Raw genomic sequence first — 6,825 nt, forward strand, 5'->3', positions numbered from 1 at the left:
TGCACCGGTCCTACCACAACCTACCAAACTGAAATTGGTACAATCTGTAATTGTACCGATATTCTCCTACTGCGATGTTGTCTTCTATCCCGGACTATCTGGAGCTCTACGAGAGCAACTCCATCGATGCTTCAAATCTTCAGTGAGATTTGTTTTCAACCTCAGAAGACGAGAAACAACAGCTAACGTACGCAAAACAATCTTAGGACATGACTTATTGTATAACTTCGAAATCAGGATCCTAGATTTCATGTGGCAAGGATACCAAGGCCTATTACCCGACTATCTCCAACAACATCTGCAAAGAGGGCAGCTAGAGAGGTCCCGAAGCTTCATAATCCCCAGGCACACCACGTCGAGCGGGAAAAGTACCATGGTGCACGGTGCGTCATGCTGGAACAGCATCCCCTTAGAAACAAAACTTAAACCTACCAGGACCAGTTTTAAGAGAACTGTTAAAAATTATTATTCCAGTCTAAATGTGTTGTGATTACGTTGATTCTCCTGTGTAATACTTTCCCTGTACTCTCCTTAACCTTATGTATTACCAAAGAAGGCTATCGTTACTCAATAAAATTACAATTACAATTACAAATTACAATTACTTTGGTATCCATTTTTATCAGCCGTTTGGAAAATATGTTGAAGTTCCTTTTCTCTTCCTTCAGTTGAGAGAGGAATGGAGTTCATCCGATGATTTGCTGTGGAACGCCGCCATCTTATGTTGGAACAAGTGGTTGAAGGTGCTCGGTATTACCCTTATGGTATTTGTCGGTTTTCTTTAGATTTCGAATTGGAATAGGCCTTCATCTCTTCTGACCAGAACATCCAGAAAAGGTAATTTCCTGTCTTCTTCTCTTTCGCAAGTTAATTTTATATTCTTATGCAAACCGTTTATGGATGTTAGAAGTTCTTCAGGAAATCATTGTTTACTACACAAAACATGTCATCGATGTATCTCCACCATTTTTCGGCCAATAAATTTCCAAATAAACTATGAACAGTTCTGTTGTGGTATGAGCCTACTTGGTTGAATGATTCAACTGAATCAAAGCAATCGAAAGATTCCTTTTAATTCAACCACGGTAAATGAAAAGTTCATATACCAGTATTTCGATAGCAACTTACTACCTTCTTCAGTGAACGTTTTCAATTGATGAATGTGTATCGTTTCCCTCCCTTATATTGTTCGGGTTAGGTAAGCTACTACTAGGTAGCAAAAACCTCCGAATGCTCGGCAGTTGTGCCGTTGTCTGTTTTTTGGGTCTACCTACCCTATAGGGTTCAACGGGAAAACGTTCACTGAAGAAGGTAGTAAGTTGCTATCGAAATACTGGTATATGAACTTTTCATTTACCGTGGTTGAATTAAAAGGAATCTTTCGATTGCTTTGATTCAGTATGAACAGTTCCCACGAGAATAGAGACAGAGGGTTTCCCATTGGCGCCCCCTTTATTTGTCTATAGAATCTCTAAATTTGAAGAAAGTTTGTCCCATACACAAGTCCACCATTTTTTTGTAGTTTCTAACTTTGAGTTTCCAAGTGCTCCCATTGTGTTGTTGAAGCAACTAATTTGCTAACAGATTAAAATCTTCTTTAACGACAAATCTTGGAAACAAGCTATCTTCTTCTTGGTGATGGTGGTGGTCAGGGTTGCCAACATTTATTTTCAAAAATCAGGGAACTTGCGAAATAAAAATCAGGCAAAATCAGGCTACGTAAAAGTAACGGAAATTTCGCTCAAAGTGATGACCTTTTTTTTGGTCATCACTCCACATTTTCACTCCAATATGTGTGTGAGCCTACTTAGTTGAATAATTCTGCTTCATCAAAGCAATCCCTTCAATTCTCTGTTTCAATAAGAATTAACGGGAATCTTTCGATTGCTTTGATTCAGCCACATTTTTACTTTTTCACTTCAGCTATGGTACCTACTCCAGTTCCTTGCTACCCATTTTTCATGACATTCGCAAAAATCAGGCAAAATCAGGCATATTTTCAAAAATCAGGGAAAATCAATGGCTTATCAGGTTGTCAGGCAGAGCCTCGAAAAATCAGGCAACGCCTGAAAAATCAGGCACATTGGCATCTCTGGTGGTGGTAGGATTCTCCATATTGGCAGATGGGTCCGGGGCTTTCTTCCTCTCACAGCAGACAGATTTTTCATTTTGGTTATAAACAACTGTCACAAGAATGTTTTCCGAGGTGTGCTCAGACACGTACAATCAAATAGATGTCCGTGATAGGGACCATCATCTAGAGCTCTTGCGAAATCGATCAATTTTGTGAGATTTGAAACCTTCAATTTTTCTTATTTCTGGATTTTTGGATGTCTTTTTGCTTTTTAGATACTACAGTTGATTCGCTACGTAAAAACACTAAATTTATCCCATTGATGATGTTAAATAAGGAAATAATCGTTAGATTTTCTTCAATTTGCTCATGCATTGTTTGTAGGGGATAAACAACGCCCAGGCGTTAAAATCCCAACAATAAAAACGAATTGTTTGGTATTTCAACTCTATCATGATTTCCGAATTTAGATGACTGAGTTTTTCGAAAGTTCACATTCACGGGTACGAAAATGAAGTGATTCTCTTCCAACAGTCAGTCACAGAATGCTTTTTTGACTGATGATGGAAACGTAAATTGTAGGACTCTGAATGGAAAATTATTTCACTTCACGTTCATCTCAGCATGTCGAAAGTTTTAAGCACTGCCTACTATCTTAAGATTTTGCTTGATTTTTGTCAAGCGTTTGCGTACCAATATCAGAAATTTTTGCGACCAACAAAAATGCTTTTAGTTCATCTACGAGTTCATGTATCGTTCTAACTTTTGGAGTAAAAAAACTTGAAGTTACACACTGTTAGAAAACGCAAAAGATGACGAGTTGCAAAATTTTTCTGAAAAGATAATATTATGATGAAAATATGAAAATGGTATAAACAATCCTTATTCTCTCCTATTTTATAAACCTTTGATTGGAAATTATCGAAATGCGATCTAGTTTGCAATATTCATTTGTATATTTGAATAAAAAAAACAAAAAACTCGTTAGTCATTTTGTTAGTTGTTTTGAATATTTTAGCTTCTTTCTCAAAAAAATTATATTAAATATTAGTTTCCAATTATAAAATTGTGAATGGGAATAAAAACGGGTACCTACAACATTTAAAACAACAAAACTTATAATATTAATCAAACCTACGAAAACTGACAATATTAGATAATCAACCATTGCTAGAAGTTGGTCACTTATTAGTGACTTTGTCACTTTTTCAGACAAGTCACTCAGATGTTACTTATTTTGAAATTTGCTCACTGAAGTCACATTTTCCAATAATTACTTTACAACTAAAATGAAAATTAAAAAATTTTCTAATTTTTGAAAATTCCATTTTATGTCAATCGTTGCAAGACACTTAGTAAGTATTTATATCAGGTTTAGCCCAAGAATTACGTCATTTTTTCCCCTTTCGTTTGTGGAAAATTCACACAATCTAAATAGGATGAAAAATTCAGATCTAGTAAGGAAGTTGATTGTTTTGCCTTGATGTAGGCTAAAACTTGTTCATTTTCTTGTTGGAAAAATTAAATTTAATCAAAAACCTATGAAAACTTATATTCACCACATCTAAGTGCAAAATTGCAAAAAGTAATAGAACTATAAAAAATGGCATGGCATGTAAAATTTGCCATACTATTAATGCTCTTGGTTGAATTGAATGTGAATTGGTAAACTTGTGAAAAGTGACTTAATCGAATCCAAAAAAACCAGTTAATTTATTTCAAAGTTTGTATATTTATAGACATTTACAGTATTCTGAGGAACTTTTGAAATGTTTTCAAAACAAATTTTAGGCGCTTTTTTTTCAAAAGTTTACGAGGCATTCTAAAACTTTATAAAATCTTTTCAATTTTTAATGATTTTTTTTTAAATTCAGCCTGATGTTTCACTTTTATTAGCAAATGTCCATTGAGTTAGTATTGAATTAAGAAATTATATTCTACGGAGAAGATTATTCTTGTTAAAATTGTGCGCTTTTTTGTGTGAATACCTAGAATTTTTCGATATATTTTTTACTAAGCTTCTGTAAGTCCTTTGTCAATATTCTGTCAAATTTTCAATCTTGTATCAATGTGTTGTCACTTTTTCATGAGGATCTTCCTATTTTTACGTCATGACTTTCTTTATTCATCTGTCATTTTTTTTTTTTTCAATATTGCGCCAATCTTTACTTAACCTCAAGTCTATTCTTTAAACTTTTCGTCAAACAGAATTTTAGAATTCTGTAGTCGCTTCCGAAATCATCAAAACTCAATTAGTTAAAATGTTCCTTTTTGTCCAACATATGCTTTTCTATTAGTGAAGCCTTTTTAAAAACTTTGTTTTCAACAAACATAATTGTCATGAAATCGTTCTATATAAATTTTTGAAATCACTATCGAGTTAGTTTTCGACTTGATCTGGTCACTATTTTTACTCTAATTTTATCTAAAAGTAACTATTTTGCCCTACTTTTTTGCCTCATGGTCGCTTCTAGCCCTGAATCAATCATTAATCGTACTTCCACTGCCAGAGCTTATGTCTGATCTCAGAGAATAATGCGATATTGTTATTATTCTTCCTGTCTTTGTTCATGTTTTGCATTATGTTAACATAAAAGGGTTAAAATAAAAGAAAACATAAACCGGCCGGGCCCACCGTGGAGCAGAGAACGCAGAGACGTCAAGATTTACAACAACCATTGTTCAAGTAAAATATATGAATATGGCTAGTTCCGATTGTTTCAATGATCGTGAGCACTCTAAAACAATTAGAAACTCGTTAACCACGGGGAACATTTTATTTTCAGCCAGTCTTAGTTATCGGCCAATATTAAAACTTATAAATGACATGTAATTTTCCTTCTCCACGCGACAGCATTAATTATATGCTGGTTGACACGTTTTAATATTCGGACCCTTTAATTTTTCTTAAAATTTTAGACTTTTCATTACTAAATGTTAACAAGAGGGCAAATTCAATATTAAAAGGCTATCTAAAAGCCAAGGATCCGAATCTCCGGAAACCACTTTCTTTGCCTTATAGTTCACTTTCTCTGAATTTAAGTGGTAATCACAACAAGTGTTAACTTTGACGTATAAACAAGTGCTATTTTTTGAAAGATTTTGTTGACTTCAAATAAATTTAAATTTTCAAATCACGATGAGAGGAAAAAAATAAGCGTTTAAAATAGAAAATTGGAACTTTTCAATACACAATCCATACCAGTTGATTAGGTAAGTTCATAAAACCCTTCAAGTCGGCAATGTTTGCGCAGACTTGACCTGCGTTGACTCGAAATCAGACTTCTGATCTGTCCAAAGTGTCTGTCTTGTTCCAACCAGCTTAGAAGACGATGAATGATTCATTGAATAACATCTCTCGGACCAGATTGATAACGTAATCTCTTTCAGGGTAGGGTAGTTGTAATGAGGCTTCCCTTCCCCAGTTTGTCCCTCATTGATCCTCCCTCACCCACCCCTAATCTTACACATGTTGATTGATGCAATGCGACAGCGAGGCGTGGACGATGGAGGTGAATTGCATCGATGCTCATTTGCCGTAGTAGGCCGAGGCTCCCAATCAATCAAAAACAGAAATCGGCTGTTTTGCAGATTCGACTGGCTTTGGCTTTTGCCTTGGATGGCCTCGTTCGTGTCGTTTTATTTTTTGTTTAATCTAAGGAATCAACCCCTGCCTGCTTTATGCGTAAAATACACTCGGCTGCTGCTGCTGCTTCTGCTTTTGTTTCTGTCTCACAAACACAACCACAAAATCAATATGATGGCGATCTGATGTTCCCACACACAGGAGGCGTAAATACTATTTTATACGAGAGCCTCCCGCCACACACATGTAACACTCCTCTTCGATACAACACACCAGCAAGAGCCCCCGAAAAAAGGAAGAACACTCTTCCTGCGGAAGAAAAAAAAACTTCCATCCATCTGCACTTTCAATCCCAGCAAAGGACCCCTGAATCTGATTCGTCACCAATTTCCACACACATTACGAATCGCGTCGTCGTTGCACTTCACTTCGATATCACTTTTGCCCCGCAAATCGGATCAATTCGTACCGGAAAACACCAAAAACTCGAAATTTTACGGATACCGTCGCGGATTCCTTCTTCTTGATGCGGACGCTCCTGTTTTTATGTAGAGTCTATGGACAAACTGCTTGCTCAACACTGACTAGCGAGCGCCTGCTGATGTTTGGTGACTTGCTTTGCTCTGCGAGCGAGCAAAAAAAAAAAAATAAAGAAACAAACTGGCGTGAGAGAGTCAAGTCAAATCCGCGAAGCTCACTTTTATGACACGACAAATTCAATGCTTCGCCGGGAGAACGAAACCAATCAAAGAAATACGACTGGAGCTGGAGGAACGATTTTTATACGATGTTGACGATGAGCTGAACTAATCTCACTTTTTACCCCTTTCATTACCAGAAAGATCAAAAGCCAGACGTAAACTTTTTACTCCACTCTAGTGTAAAACTACAAACGATCCCGCTGTCCGCCCGTACAACACGAATGGGATACACTATGCGATTGATAGACTCGCTTCAATGAAGATGCTTGTTTGATTGTGCTCGAGTCGAGCGAGAGACTGTTCCCGGGAGAGCCGACAGCGACAGGATATTCGACAATTGCTCTCGCTCTCCATGCTCAGTCAACTCACTTTCTCACACGGATTTGATGAATCAGTCGCATTCTCCCGTTTCTCTCCGAAAACATCTGCGTGTGTGGGTGTTATCGCACGAAGAACTTTCATGC

At 36.6% G+C, this 6,825-nt stretch overlaps 1 protein-coding gene across 8 annotated transcripts in view; it reads right to left on the bottom strand.

Annotated features, from left to right (window-relative positions):
• The window catches only part of LOC129755971 (septin-7), a 126,298-nt gene extending 119,674 nt beyond the window's left edge, over positions 1-6,624 (bottom strand). For 3 of the 8 annotated variants that reach the window (XM_055752705.1, XM_055752702.1, XM_055752698.1), the window contains exon 1: positions 6,130-6,289. The gene's annotated coding sequence lies outside the window, so the exon portion shown is untranslated. Of the gene's footprint in view, positions 1-6,058; positions 6,081-6,129; positions 6,397-6,495 lie in introns of those variants that run through there. The other 5 variants (XR_008739361.1, XM_055752699.1, XM_055752704.1 and 2 more) reach the window with 5 other exon arrangements.
• Between the last annotated feature and the right edge of the window lie 201 nt (positions 6,625-6,825).

This window comes from Uranotaenia lowii, chromosome 3, assembly GCF_029784155.1.
Source record: "Uranotaenia lowii strain MFRU-FL chromosome 3, ASM2978415v1, whole genome shotgun sequence".
In the NCBI taxonomy this organism is placed as follows: Eukaryota; Metazoa; Arthropoda; class Insecta; order Diptera; family Culicidae; genus Uranotaenia; species Uranotaenia lowii.